Raw genomic sequence first — 16,561 nt, 5'->3', positions numbered from 1 at the left:
ATGGAAAATCTCGTCAAGCTCGATTTCAGTCCTCTAGACATCACAGGTCAAAACTACATGCCTTGGAAGGTGGATGTTGAAATGCATCTGGAATCTTTGGGTTTACTGGAAACAATTTCTGAAGAAAACACCTCGTCAAATATAGACAAGGCAAAATCTTTAATTTTCCTTCGTCGACATCTTGACGAGGGACTTAAAAGTGAATACCTCACCACCAGAGATCCAAGTTTACTCTGGAAGGAGTTGAGGAATAGATATTTTCACCAAAAGGAGATCATGCTTCCAGTATATCGTGATCAATGGAACGCTTTACGATTCCAAGATTTCAAAAAAGTCAGCGAATATAACTCTGCGATGTTCCGAATAGTATCTCATCGGAGATTTTGTGGAGACCAAGTGACAGATCATGACATGCTGGAAAAGACATTCACCACTTTCCATGCATCGAACGTAACCTTGCAACAACAATATCGTGTTCGAGGATTTACGAAATATTCTGAACTAATCACTTGTCTTCTAATCGCAGAGAAGAATAATGAATTGCTGATAAAGAATCACAAATCCCGTCCGACAGGTTCAAAAGCATTACCTGAAGTAAACTATGTCAACTCCGAAGAACCTGAACAACGAAACTATATTTCGGGTCGAGGACGAGGTCGAGGTCATGGTCGTGGTCGTGGTCATGGTCGTGGACGTGGATACAGACGTGGTCGAAGTGGTTATAATCATAACCATTCTTACAATACCACGAAAGATTATCAGAAGAAACAGCAAGATGAAAAGAATCACGATTATCCCCACAAAAAGGGAAAATACCCAAGTACTTCCAAGGCTAGTGAAGATGTTTGTCATAGATGTGGCACAAAAGGGCACTGGTCTAGACTTTGCCGTGTTCCTCAATATATGTGCAACTATATAAAGCATCCTTGAAGGGGAAAGAAAGGGAGGTCAACTTTATTGACCAAGAACCTTTAGATGACTCCACTCATCTTAATGCTTCCGACTTCGATGGTGATCTTGCGCACACTGTTGTTGATTCTGATGCTTTCATAGAAGACTTCTAGATTAATGATGCATGTATGTTTTTCCCATGCCTGGGAATGAAGCAAAGTCTAATATTTTACCTAGCTACTTAAATATAAATATGTATAATATGTGTAATATTTTTCAAGACTATGTAACACATTAGTATTATATAATATAAGTACGTCTTTCTCATTAACTTTATTTTTGTTTTAATCTGAAGTTATCATATGGAAAAAGCAAATTGTGAGGCGAATCAAATGGTTGGTACTGGAGAAATTTGCATACCGGATAGTGGAACAACGCATACTATTTTGAATGATAAAAAGTTTTTCTCAATGATAAAGCCAAAGAAAAATTTTGTGAATAGAATATCAGGTCCTGTAGATCTGATTGAAGGTATTGGTAAGGCAAATTTCACACTGCCAAATGGAACAGAATTCAATATAAATAATGCTTTATTTTCACCGAGATCCAAACGAAACTTGTTGAGTTTTAATGACATATATTCTCATTGATTTAATACTCAGTCTATAACCGAAGGCACCATGAAATATATGTGTCTTACGACATCCAAATTCGGAAAGAAACAAATTTTAAAAAAACTACCTATGCTCCCTACTGGATTGCACTACACATATATAAATGCGATAGAATCAAATTCGGTAGTCATTGAGTCTTCAATTTTAACGACATGACATAATCGTTTGGGTCATCCTGGTTCTATTATGATGCGAAGAATTATTGAAAATACACATGGGCATCCATTGAAGGGCCAGAAGATCCCTCAAGGTAATACTTTCCCATGTAAAGCTTGTTCTCTTGGAAAGCTTATCATAAGGCCTTCATCGAGAAAGGTTGAAACAGAATTACCTAAGTTCCCTGAACGTATTCAAGGTGACATATGTGGGCCTATTCACCCACCATCTGGCCCATTTCGATACTTCATAGTATTGATAGATGCCTCTAGCAAATGGTCGCATGTTTGTCTGTTATCAACTCGTAATATGGCATTTGCGAAATTACTTGCTCAAATAATTAAATTACGAGCTCAATTTCCTGATCATACAATTAAGAAAATTAGGCTCGATAATGTTGGTGAATTTACATCCCAAACATTCGATGATTATTGTATGTCAGTTGGGATTGATGTTGAGCATCCTGTTGCTCATGTACATGGACAAAATGGTCTAGCTGAATCGCTAATCAAGCGCCTCCAGCTTATTGCTAGACCATTGATAATGAGAACAAAGCTCTCTGCTTCAATATGGGGTCATGCAATATTACATGCTGCTGCATTAATTCGCGTCCGACCAAGTGCATATCATAAATACTCTCCTCTGCAACTTGCATTTGGCCAAGTACCAAATATATCTCATCTGAGAATTTTTGGATGTGCTGTTTATGTGCCTATAGCACCACCTCAAAGAACAAAGATGAGACCTTAAAGAATGCTTGGAATTTATGTAGGATATGAAAGTCCATCTATTGTTAGGTATCTAGAACCTCAAACTAGTGATGTTTTTACAGCACGGTTTGCTGATTGCCATTTTGATGAGGAAAATTTCCCAGTATTAGGGGGAGAAAGAAACCAGCTAGAAAGAGAAATTACTTGGTCTGTACCAACATTATTGCATCTTGACCCTAACACAAAAGATTGGGAAGGAGAAGTGGAAAGGATTGTACATTTGCAAGATATTGCAAATCAACTTCCTGATGCGTTTACAGACACTAAAAGAGTGACTAAATCATACATTCCAGCTGCAAATGCTCCTGCACAAATTGATGTACCAAAAGGACAAGTTGAAAATAAAGTCACTCATGAAGTCACAACACGCCTGAAGCGTGGAAGACCATTCGGTTCCAAAGATAAAAATCCTCGGAAAAGAAAAGGAGCAGAGAGACAAAATGACCCCAAAATGGAGGAATGTATTCCAGAAATACAAAACGAGGAAAATCGAGAAATTTCAATTAATTATGCCAATACAGGTATACAATGGAACCGAAATGATGAAATCAATGATGCATTCTCATATAGTCTGGCATGCGATGTCATAGATGAAAATGATGGAGATCCCGAACCAAGGTCTGTTACTGAATGTAAAAATAGACACGATTGGGGGGAATGGAAAAATGCAATTTAAGCCGAACTTGACTCACTTAACAAGCGCAAGGTCTTTGGACCTATAGTACTCACACCTGTAGATGTGAGACTTGTTGGATACAAATGGGTATTTATGCGAAAGAGAAATGAGAAAAACGAGATTGTGAGATACAAGGCTCGACTTGTTGCCCAAGGTTTTTCTCAAAGGCCCGGAATTGATTTTGAAGAAACATATTCCCCTGTAATGGATGGAATTACATTCAGATACTTGATCAGCCTAGCAGTGCATGAGAAACTAAATATGCATCTCATGGATGTTGTCACAGCTTATTTATACGGATCATTGGATACTTAAATATATATGAAGATCCCTGAAGGATTCAAGATGCCTGAAGCATCTAGTTCAAAGCCTAGAGAAAAATATTCCATCAAATTACAAAGATCTTTATATAGGTTAAAGCAATCCAGACGAATGTGGTTTAATCGCTTAAGTGAATATTTAATACAAAAAGGTTATGTCAATAACTCTCTTTGTCCATGCATATTCATTAAGAAAACAACATCCGGATGTGTAATCATCGCTGTTTATGTTGATGATTTAAACATCATTGGGACTGATGAAGAGATCAAAGAAGTAATCTCTTACTTAAAGCAAGACTTTGAAATGAAAGATCTTGGGAAGACAAAATATTGTCTTGGCTTACAGATTGAGCACGTGAAAAATGGAATATTTGTGCATCAGTCAAATTACACGAAAAAGGTGATAAAACGCTTCCATATGGATAAGTCAAATCCTTTAAGTACTCCAATGGTCGTCAGATCCCTAGATGTGGTAAAAGACCAATTTCGCCCATGTGAGGAATCTGAACAGATTCTTGGTCCTGAAGTACCATATTTCAGTGCGATTGGAGCCCTTATGTACCTTGCTAATTACACCCGACCAGATATAGCTTTTGCAGTTAATCTATTAGCAAGATTCAGCTCAGCTCCTACAAAGAGACACTGGAATGGGGTCAAACATGTGCTTCGTTATCTTGAAGGAACGATTGATTTAGGATTATTTTATCCTAACAAGACAAAACCAGTTTTGATTGGTTATGCAGATGCAGGTTACTTATCAGATCCACACAAAGGGAGATCTCAGACTGGATATGTGTTTACGTATAGAGGGACTGCGATTTCTTGGCGTTCTCAAAAGCAAACGCTCGTTGCTACATCATCAAATCATGCGGAGATTATAGCACTACATGAAGCAAGTCGTGAATGTGTATGGCTGAGATCAATGACGCAACATATCAGAGCCACCAGTGGTCTTTCAACAATCGAAGACCCCATCACACTTTATGAAGATAATGCCGCATGTGTTGCTCAAATGAAGGAATGATTCATCAAAAGCAACATAACAAAACACATCCCTCCGAAGTTCTTTTCATTCACTCAAGAGCTAGAGAAGAACAATGTTATCAATATCCAGTATATTCGTTCTTGTGATAACTCATCTGATCTCCTCACAAAGGCGCTCCCCACTTCAACTTTCAGAAAACATGTTCATGACATTGGAATGCGTAAATTGCAAGATCTGTAGAAAGACCGCATCAATGTCTGCATCAAGGGGAGCTTTACATAGCTGTACTCTTTTTTCCTTACTGAGGTTTTTATCCCACTAGGTTTTTCCTAGTAAGGTTTTTAACGAGGCAGCATGAACACGTAAATGTATCAATGAGCATCCCAAAGGGGGAATGTTGTAAATAATTGGTATGCTCAAAGGTAAAAAATATATGGTATATTAAAGTAAAAAAATATGAGGTAAATAATTAATTACCCTACACCTAACTTATTGACAAATGTACACAAATTTTACTATAAATACATGATGATGGTGAAGGGAAAATTCATCCCTAAAATTCATACAAATTTACTCTCTCATTTACTCTCCATAATCTTCTCCTCTAAATTATTCTCATCTCATTAGTGTTTAAAGAGTATTCAATTCAAGTTATTCATTTGGTTTTATAACAATAATATATATATATATATATATATATATATATATATATATATATATATATATATATATATATATAAAATCTTTGAGCAAAAAAACTTGTAAAAAAAAATACAGTATTGTGAACCAGTGTGCTAGCTTGGGAATTCGTCAATTATTTTTAATTTAACAAATATTTATTGTAATTAGTCATTTTTTAAGTATTTAACTCAAGTTTTCTTATATTAAGAAAATGATACAACAGATCGAAGTTAATTAAATTAATTATTTATTAAGTTAATTTAATTAATTTCAACTTGATGAGATATTTTCATAAAAAAATGAAATTTGAACTATTTTTTTAAAAAGAGTGAATTATTAAGCTATCGATCTAATTGTTCCTTAATTCAATATAATGTATAACTAAAAACTTATATTCGAGTAGCTGTAATATCAAGGAGAAATTTCGCAAAATATACACATGTACTTGAAAATTACTAGTCATGATCAACATTGTACACATCTTTTCATTTTTAGTAAAATATTATCGACTTTTAGTATTTTACCTTTAATATTCCTCCCCTCCATTTTTCTTCTGCAATTTTCTTCTCTTACTCATTTTCTCTCATATTCGCTTTTAAAAGTCTAATGACACTCAAAATCTGTTTTCGAACAAGTGAAGTTTAGAATACATTCAAAATCATATTAGCGGTTTTCGTATGATTTTTAACACATTGAAGTTATTTGAAATAAATAGAGCAATTCAACTAAAATTGTTCAAAATTGTCGGAAATATTTTAAAGATTAAAAATTTGAAACTTTTAAAACTATATACAAATACTGAAAAACAAATGTCCGAAAAGTTAAAAAAAAAAAATATATTATTTTTCATTTTTTTCCCCAACTATTATGTTATTGTATTGTTTAAATACTGAAAATGCTGAAAATTTTCAATGGACATAATTAGTATTCGTCTTTGTCCAATTCAAAAATAGTAAAAAAGCAGGAGAAGCAGTAGATAAAGAAATAATATTTATAAAAAAAAAAATTATTTTAACAACTAGTGATTTGATCTTGCAAGAAATTATTATACACAACTCTCACCAAAAATTAACATGGAGGAATGAGTTTGTTACAAAATGCATACACAGATGTAATTGTGATGACTAGTTATACCTAAAAACACGTTGTTGGAGTATTAGAGAAGTAAATAGACAATATTGAATATTTATTGTCTATTAAGCTGCTGACTTTAGGCAAAAGATTGAGTGGGGTCCACTCAACGGAATTTGATAATTCTTTCGTATTATTCTTCCTTGCGGAATGGGGTATAATATCGATTATAATTTTGCCAAAATCAGAGCTAGAATGAATGAGAAATTGATGGTTAAAGTATGCTCAAAGAACACATTGGATATGTGTAATTGAAGTGGAAATCAAGAGTCCCACATGGGTTGGGAATGAGTGTTTTGGTAGTGTTTATATACTCTCCTCTTTATTTAGTGGTCAAGCAAGTACAAGAGAGGAGAGTGTGGGTGGGTTATCTCTTAACCCCTCGCGCGCACACACACGCGCGCCGCCGAGCCGGGCCGGGCCCGGGTTTCGGGAATGTCTCGGGCTTGGGCCTTGGGCCAATTCTATCTTTTTATTGAAATTTCCACTTTATTAATTTGTTAATTCCACAAATAACTTGTGTTATTATGGTCGGAATTAATTTTGTACCATGCATGAATGCATGCAATAATACTGAGTGGGTATTAACGTAGCAACCATTCGTATCCCTGCGTTTAGTGGGTATTAACGTTCGTAACTGGAGCATTAGTGGCTGTTAATGGTGGTTAATTGCCATAATGGCCGGACTGTTTGTGTGAGGCTAAAGGATGTAACCTCTGAAATAGTAGCCTATAAATAGAGGCTTGCTCATTTCATTCGGATATACTTTTTCCCTGCTTCTCTCTGCTCCTCCTCTCTCCAGAAATTGTTCTTTCTTTTGTAGTCGGTGCTCAGCTCTGTTACAGGTTTAGTTCGCCGGAGAAGTCCGTTTGGTGCAAACCTCTTCTCGCTTCCGCCGTTGTATCCTGGGAGGTAAATTGCTCGTCGTTTCCGGCACCCACGGGGAGGGCAATATTACTTTAAGGAGACCGTCGAACGGTCCTCGGCCTTTGCTTTCCAATCTTGTTTTATTTATTCCCCGCTCATAATATTGTTGTGTTGTAATTTTTTTTCCTTACATCTAAGCTGTCATGTTATTTTCCAGAAAATAAATATTCTGAAGTAATCGTTTTCTAACAGTTTCTAATTCATCTTTAACTAGAATCAAAGATGAAGATTTTGCGGTTGCTACTTTGCGTTTCTACTGTGCAGAATTCCGCATGCCGTATTTAAGGGGTAAAAGTTGGAACAAACACATTAGTGTTTTGAAAAATCGCAAAAACATCATAAAAACTACGAAAACAGTCCAAAACCGCAAATATCATAGAAACACTGGAATAACCGCATCATGGGATTGGACGACGGAAAAAACTATCATTCAAACTTTGGACAACGGTTTTTAAATGTTGTGCAAGCCCAAAATTGTAGTAGTGGATCTTTTCCCTTCTACTTTTATTGAATTTTTTTTGTTCATACAAAATGTCTTTATTTCCATTCTTTTCCAGCATATCTCCTCGTTGGAGTGTAAGTGAAAGTAGTCGATTGTTAAATTCGGTTAAACACGGAAAAAGTTCTCTACTTTCCATTTATTTTCTTTTCCAATTTCGTTCTTAAAATGTATGGTCACTGCAAATATGTGAATGAATCTTTGGTTGTCTACAAATATGGGTGGGAATTTACAACACAAATGTTTACATTTATTGAATTTGTTTACATGAAAATTGTCTTATAATTATTCTAATGTGTCAAAATGTAACAAAAATCAATAATTGTAAGTCTTAAAATATAAACTAAAAGTAGATGAAAGCTAAATCATCTAAATTATGCGTACAATCAATTTTTATGAGATAAAAAATAATTGGCCTGTACTTTTTAATTTTATATTCAAACCGACGTTTTTTCGTTTCTCCGACTAAATATTCGCATAGAATGACCTCTGAAATTCATTTTCCGTAAACTCGTAATTCAAATAACGTATTCAGACTCATTTTAATATGGGGCAATTACCATCTTTTTAAAAAATAGAACAAGTTTCATTTTATTAAAAAAAAATTAGTCTATCAAACCGAAGTAAATTAATTAATTCATTAAGTTAATTTAATTTATTTCATAAAATAGTCTATCAGACCGAAATAAATTAATTAACTTATGTCCGATGGATTACTTTTCTAATAAAATAAAATTATAGCTAAATTGTTAAAAGAAATAGAGAATTGATTATTTGCAACCTTGTTTCAGTATTCTCGCTTAATGGTGTTATTCTCAGTATCATACTCGATTTATATTGAACTCAGCAAATTTGTCACAAATAGGATACATTATCTAGAAAATTCGGCTCATGGACCCTTCACTCGGTAGGTTTTGGGCTCATGGGCTTCTCTTCAATTAGTGGATAAATTAAACGAAACAAATTGGAATTCCGTGAACAATTTCTCAAGTTCAATATAAACATGGAAACCTTAGTTTTAAGGAAATGTATTTGAATGATATTAAGCAATGATAAACAAGCTCTTACTCCCAAATGAGTAGACGGTTTCAAAGTTTTAAACATAAGTGGTATCATCAGATATATGTATCTAAGTTGCGATATATAGTTGAAATCTCGTCAAAAAGATAGTCCAATTATTTTACAAAAATTGCGTGTCTAATAGTTGAATTCGATAAAAATATCTTTCAATTTTGTTAATCTCATTGTTGTTTAAACAAAAAGATTAATCATTGAGAAGTCTGAGTGCTTAATGGAGCATTTATGATACACATTTAATTGATGCATAATATAGTCAAATCAAATCTCATCTTTGTGTATGATAACCAACGAAAAAATGCCGTTTTTGTGGCCGTTTCGAGCCTCCCGATTTACGGAAAATTGTCATGTCGATAGAAAACCAAATGAAAAAATTGTGGAAATGGGTAAATGAAATTCCGTTTTCGATGGAAAACCGACGTACCGACGGAAAACCGAACGGAAACAATGTGGCGAAACAAAGACATACATATATATTTGTAAATGTAGTTTAAATTTAACACTTCAAATCATAAATATCTAGCATAAATGTTCCTACAACCAAATTGTTCATGAAATAAATATGTTTTACAAACATATAGTTTGAATAGAAAATTAAATGTATCAATAGAATCCCGAAGGACGTCCTGGTTGGATAATACTCGGTTGATTTTCTTGAATCTCGCAATATTGAGACCAAGTGAAATTCTCCTGGTATGATTGTCGGAAGTTTTGAACATGCATGTCGTGTCGGCTTGATCGTACCCCACAGCTTCACTTATTAGTGGACATCCTCGTGCACATGCTATAACGTGCTCGGAACCGAACCGATCTACGCATACACCGAACGTACGACGTCCACGTCCTTGCTGTTGGAATTGATCTAGGGTTAAGAAAAGATTTAACGCTTCTAGCAAGCGGCGGAAAATAAAAATTTTCTTTTAAACAAGTAAAACGATTTTACTAACCTAGACAAAGAGCAACCACATGTTATTATTAAAACTATCTGAAAGCGATTTCACGTTTACTACACTTTATGAAGCTTGATCGTCGAGAAGCTTGTGGAGGTTAAATCGCTCGTCTCCCCACGCAGCTCGTCTTTCTTCGTTCTTCGGGAACTCGAGTAACCACGAAATTTTCTATCACATAAATCACTCGAGGTAAGAAGGAATTAGTGTGTGGGCACTTTTAAACACGACGACTCAAGAACAAATCTTAGAGTCGAAGAGCTAAAACAAACGCTAGGTCAAATGTGGACCTAGGTGCCAAAACAAAAACGAAAGGAGCTAGAGAGACAGAGGGAGATGGGCGGGCAAGTGTTCTAAAGAGAGAAGCTCTCAATCTCTAAAACTTTGGAATGAGAAACAATGAGAATGAGGGCCCTATTTATAGGAGAGGAATTACTTTCACCAATGTAGTTTCCTCTTCTATAGAATATTACATAGTCATGAGCAAATATTCTCTCATTCTCACTTATGTCACACGGCCAAGGTAGTCTTCATGACACCTTGGATTTGTTTCCTCTTTTGTTTTGCTTCTCTCTTTCCTTGTATATGCCGCCCATCTATTTTCCTTCTAGAGGAAATTTGTTTCCTCTTTTTCTTTTGACAAGTATCTTCATACATCAATGCACAAAATAATCTCTCTTTTTCTCTCTTAGGTTGGACGGCCAAGGGGCTTCTAGAAGGAGCTTCTAGATGTTTCTTCATTTGTTCATGACAAAATAAGAAAAGCCCATTAAGAATTTTCAAATAAAATTCCATGAAATGAAATTAATCCTCAAGCCCCAAAAATCTCATCATGGCCGAGTGATACATTTCGCTTGTCATCATATGACAATGTAAAAAAATTTATTTATTGACATTCATTTCGTCTTATGTCCAAAAAGATAAAAATACCCTTTAGACAATTTTCGTAAAACTTGTCTAGTTCTTGTTTTTACTTAGCTTCTAGTTTAACTATTCCTACTCGAAATGACTTGTGACAGTGATCTCATGGATCCAAATGAACAAAGCTTGAGCTAACATACTTGGACTCAAAAGTTCACAAACATTTTCCAAGTTTTAGCTTAATGTCAACTGACTCCACTACAGAGTTGACACTGAGAATCTCTCGGTTCAAATGAATTTATTTTCTATTCAAGAATTCAACTTAATTGTGATGAGTGGATCCACTGAATATTATCTATGGTGTTTACCCTTCACGAATATCATCAGCTAGTCGGGATTTACAAAATTATCATTTTACCCTACTAGCTGTTATTTCCTTAACTCCTTTGTCGCTTGTGAATAAGTTAGAAACAATGTATTGACGAGGAGCTAACAAGTCACATTGTTTCATCCAAAAGAGTCATGACTCAATTTGGACACTGGTCAGTTCATTTATTAATGTCAACTGACTCCCTACAGAGTTGACACTGAGAATCTCTCGGTTCAAATGAATTTATTTTCTACTCAAGAATTCAACTTAATTGTGATGAGTGGATCCACTCAATATTATCTATGGTGTTTACCCTTCACGAATATCATCAGTTAGTCGGGATTTACAAAATTATCATTTTACCCTACTAGCTGTTATGTCCTTAACTCCTTTGTCGCTTGTGAATAAGTTAGAAACAATGTATTGACGAGGAGCTAACAAGTCACATTGTTTCATCCAAAAGAGTCATGAATCAATTTGGACACTGGTCAGTTCATTTATTCACATTCCAAGGAACAAAGCATGAGGTGATATACATTGCATTTTAGAAATCTTGTACATGAATTCCATATCTATGAGATCTTCACAAAGTTACTCACGACATCTTCATAACTTAGTACTTCACCAATAGGTCATGTTAAGAATCACATAGTGAATCCGAACTCTGACTTTCTCAAATGAGAATACGTAAGCTATGAAATGACATGTCTCATTTCAGGATTGAGGTAAGCATGATGCAATTCATACGTAGTTACTTCGAGACATAAGAAGTTAAACGGCTTGTTCTTATCTTGTCTCTAGAAGTGCACTGGTCAATTCACTACCTTCATAAGATACCTAGAAGAACTATAGAGTCTCCAACTCTCAATGTCCCATAACCAGACATCATAGATTCTCCTAACAATCATTTTGAGATCAATAGTCCTTTGATCCGTAGTTACGAATATATTGTTTTAAGCAAACCATGAAGAGTTTGTTCATGCAAATCTACATTTGTCTCTTCACATGTTGTTAGGTTTGTTTATGGACTAAAGACTAAGGTTTTTTCATAAAGCTTCAGACAAGGAAGAATGAATGAATGTTTCAACTTTTATTAATAAATAAGCAGTTACAAGCAAGAGTCTTCGTGAGACTATATTACAACAAATGTATACAAATAGACATTACTACTCTTCTTGTGGGCACCATTGAAAACAAACACAACTTTGCCTTTGTGTATTAACTTATAAACACACGGCTCATCTATTGACTGCTCAAAACCAAAGCTCTTCACAGTTTCATCGAATCTAATATTCCATGACCTAGATGCTTGCTTTAATCCATAAATGGACTTAAGTAACTCACAAACCTTGGTCTCTAGACTTCTTCCATGAAATTGTCTGGTTGAGCCATATAAATGCGCTCGTCAAGATTGCCATTCAGGAAGGCAGTCTTGACATCCATTTGCCAGATCTCATTATCGAGAGTTGTAGTTATAGATAGAAGTATGCGGATGGATTTAAGCATCGCGACTGGCGAGAAGGTTTCTTCATAGTCAATCCCTTCTTTTTTGGTGTAACCCTTAGCCACTAGTCGTGCTTTGAACGTCTTGACGTTCCCATCCGGACCTCTTTTCTTCTTGTATATCCACTTACACACTACGGGTTTAATCCCTTCGGGAAGGTCTACAAGTTTCCAGACTTTGTTGACATACATCAAGTGCATTTCAACTTTCATGGCGTCAAGCCAAATGTTTGATTCAGAACCAGCCATTACATGGCTGTAGGAAACAGGGTTCTCCATGTCAGAGACGGCTACGAGAGTATCTCCGTAAGACATGTACCTGTCATGCTTTTGAGAAGCCCTCCCACTACGTCGAAGTACTACTTGACGAGGTTCTGATGAGTTAGGTTGCATTTCGGTCGGGGTAAGAACAGTTCTTACAGATGAGGTAGAGGCTTCCTCACCCAACTTTTCTTCAAGCACAATTTTGCTTCTAGGTTTCACATCTTTCATGAAGTCCTCCTCAAGGAAACGAGCATTCGTGCTAACAAAAGTCTTATCGTCCTCATGACTATAGAATGTGAAACCCTTGGTTTCCTTTGAATATCCACTGAACAGACACATGTGCACATGTGCAGGGCAACCCCAAATTTGGATGTGGCCTAGATTTACTTTACGACCAGTCCATCGTTCGTAAGGAGTACCAGGAACCATTTTGGACGAAACTTGGTTCAGAATGTAAGTTGTTGTTTCGAGGGCATACCCCCAAAAGGAAAGAGGGAGTGATGAGTAACTCATCATTGATCTAACCATCTCAATTAGAGTTCGGTTCCTTCTCTCTGACACTCCGTTTTGTTGAGGTGTGCCAGGTGCTGTAAGCTGAGAAGCGATACCTTCTTCTTTAAGAAAGTCATCGAAGTCTCCAGACATATACTCACCACCTCGATCGGATCGAAGGGTTTTGATCTGTTTGCCAGTTTGCTTTTCCAATAAAGCCCGAAAGACCTTATATACATTAAAGGTCTCGGATTTGTGTTTGAGCAAATAGACAAAACCGTATCTTGAGTAATCATCGATGAAGGTAACGAAGTATTCATATCCTCCCCGTGCCTGTGTACTGAGCGGACTACATACATCAAAATGTATAAGCTCCAGCAACTCAGTGGCTCTTCGACCCTTAGTTGAGAAAGGTCGCTTAGTCATTTTTCCTTCTATACAAGATTCACAAGTAGGTAGTGAATCTATTGCACAGGCTTGGAGTGGACTGTCTTTCACAAGTCTCTTAATCCTGTCTAGACTGATATGACCAAGTCTTAAGTGCCAGAGATATGTTGATTTTATTAGATCAGAGGAATCAGAAAGTTTGATCCTCTTTGGCTCCCTAACTAGATCATTATCTATTTCAGTGCCTAAAAGCGAAGGTTGCGTGGGATAAATGTAAAAAAGAGCATTCTTCATACATGCATCAGTGACAAAAGAATTATCGGGAAACGAAATACGAATTCCATTCTTAATGAACAATAATCTTGCTCACGAAGATGAGCAACATATATTAAGTTCTTCCCAAAGGAAGGAACGAAATAAACATTATTCGAGTTTAAAGTGCGGTCTTCGAAAGACAGCATCACAGATCCCACAGCCTTCGCAGACACCAAGCTCTCATCACCCCATTTGAAGCAGAAGTCGCATTCCTCTAAGCTTTTGGTTTTCTTGAAACCAGTCAAGGAACAACAAATATGGTTAGTAGCAGCGGAGTCAAGAATCCACGTTGATACATTATCAGCTACTAAGCATGCTTTGGTAATTGTTGGGGTATTAAAAATTCAGTTATTTAAATAACTATCTCGGATGGACTTTGGCCCGACCAAAGCCTAATATCCACATGAAGACCGGCCCACGGAATCAATTATGGGCCTAATACGATCTCAACTGTCTACCAGCGAAATCAACCTTGGGCTCAGGTCGATCTCGTCAGATCGGCCCAAGTCCAATCACATTTTCCAGCACGACCACGTCTTCCTGGTCAGAAGAATCAGTCAGTCAAAGAGTAGACCACGCCGTGAAGACCGGATCTGAGACGACTTAAGCCATGACGAGGAGTATGGATCGAAGGACGCGTGTCTTCAGCAAGGAAGTTCCATCTCGCCTATAAATAGAAGATAAGACGACGATTTTCCGACATGCAAGCTTCCAATCCCAATTCTTAATCGATTATATTTTGTACTCTTATATTTACAGTCTTGAGCTCGTCTTATTGAGTTCATCACCTCGTCCATTTGTAACTCATTTCCCGATCAGTATATATAATATTCTTCTATTATTATAGTTTTATTTTTATACTGTTTCTTATACGACGTCTTTCGAAACCCATCTAAAATATAATATCTTAGCATGCTTTTATTTTTTGATTGTTGATCGATCCAAAAATCGACATCAACAGTAATTAGTACAATAGTATGTTCCTTTGCTTTGAGGTAGGTAGAACAGTACTTTTTCTTGGCCTTGTAAGGTCTCTTCCTAGATCCAGAGGTGGAGGCTTTGTGCTTAGTAGCATATGCCTCTCCATGCTTCCTCTTTCTCTTAGTGACACCTTCAGCAGTGTGAAGCTCCTTCATAAGCTCGGTAACAGTGTACTCTGCCTTGTTCATGGAGTAGTTTCGTTTGAAGGTATCAAGAGACTCGCGGAGAGTTTCTAAGGTCATATCTATGATAGTCTTCCCATCTATCTCAGATCATAGGATTTCCATTTCATTGAGGTAACTAATGATCAGCATCATATGGTCCCTGACATGAGTCCTAGCCTTCATGCGACAGTTCATAAACTGTCTGACTGCTTGCTGTCTGGTATGACGCCCTTGCCCTCTAAACATATCATGGAGATTGTAGAGCATGTTTGCGGCCGTCTCAATGTCACGATGTTGCTGCTGGAGCACATTGTTCATAGATGCTAAGATATAGCACCTCACAATCTCATCGGAGCGGAGCCAGGCTGACAAGGCATCCTTGTCCTCTTGAGTCGAATCATCATTTGTATGAAAAGGACACGGGGTGGTGAGAACCTATTTATGCTTGTTAACGGTAAGTATTATGTCGAGGTTACGTTTTCAATCTATGTAGTTCTCACCTTCGAGTTTATTTGAGGAAAGGATAATTAAGAGAGGATTGAGAGACATTATGCTGAAAAGTTGAAACAATTTTATTATTAGTCTTTTTAGGATTTAAGTTTGTTTAAGTTTTTAAGATAAACAAGACAGGAAAAATCCAAAAGTGTTATGAACGAAATGACACTTTACTCCTTCGAGGGAAGGCCGCAACGAGTCTCCTTTCATATGTAAATGACTCATCATTAATGCATAGCCAATATGTCAATACATCATTTTTGACTAGCCACCTTATAAAAAAGTTTGATCACTCACTTCCTTTCGCAGGGCCTCGAGGGAGGATTACTAGGGATGAAGTCTAAGTGTGTAACCAACCACTTAGTCCAAAAGATCGACTTTGAAAAACAATTCACCGAGAGGAGGTCTTGTCTCATTGTCTCACTCTCGGACTTAGCTCATTGAGCAATGATCAGAGCAAAGCGTCGTTGAGTACTCTCATTTAAGAGAGGGCCACGAGGGTGACTCTTAACATGGGGACAATTACACTTTTCATTAGTGTTGGGGATCGTGGGTTGCAAACAACAAGTATAACCCTCCCACTTAGTTTTTAGAACAGGCACATCGTCTTTAATACATTTCGGAAACATGCTTTCCTAGTGCTTAGAGAGATAGAGTTGACTTCTAGAAATGAATCCTTCATGTTCAAGGAAGAACAGTGTTAGTGCATAAAGGCACAAGGTACATACTTGGATATTTTCCTATTTTCTATTCGGGAAGTGCATGAGGGAAGTGTGAACTTCAACTCACTCGAACACTTGAAAGTTTGAGATTACACATCTTTAATTTTTCGGCTCGTCTACGAGGAGACCTCCCACTCAAATTTTTAAGAGCATATAGATTTTGAACATATGTGATATAGATATAGTTTTGAAAATATTTTGAAAACTTATTTGATTTAGATGACAAACTATTTTAAAGTTTGAAAGTGAAAACGGTTTTTCAAAATTCAAACT

The 16,561-nt window shown here is 36.4% G+C and overlaps 1 pseudogene; it reads left to right on the top strand.

The window, feature by feature from the left end:
- Positions 1-1,064, top strand: LOC149404933 (uncharacterized; annotated as a pseudogene).
- Positions 1,065-16,561: the final 15,497 nt, after the last annotated feature.

This window comes from Urtica dioica, chromosome 2 (assembly GCF_054948205.1).
Source record: "Urtica dioica subsp. dioica isolate 48M chromosome 2, U.dioica_male_clone48M_v1_H2, whole genome shotgun sequence".
NCBI classification, from domain to species: domain Eukaryota; kingdom Viridiplantae; phylum Streptophyta; class Magnoliopsida; order Rosales; family Urticaceae; genus Urtica; species Urtica dioica.
Note: the sequence above shows the minus strand (reverse complement) of the source record. Positions and strands in the feature narration are given on the sequence as shown.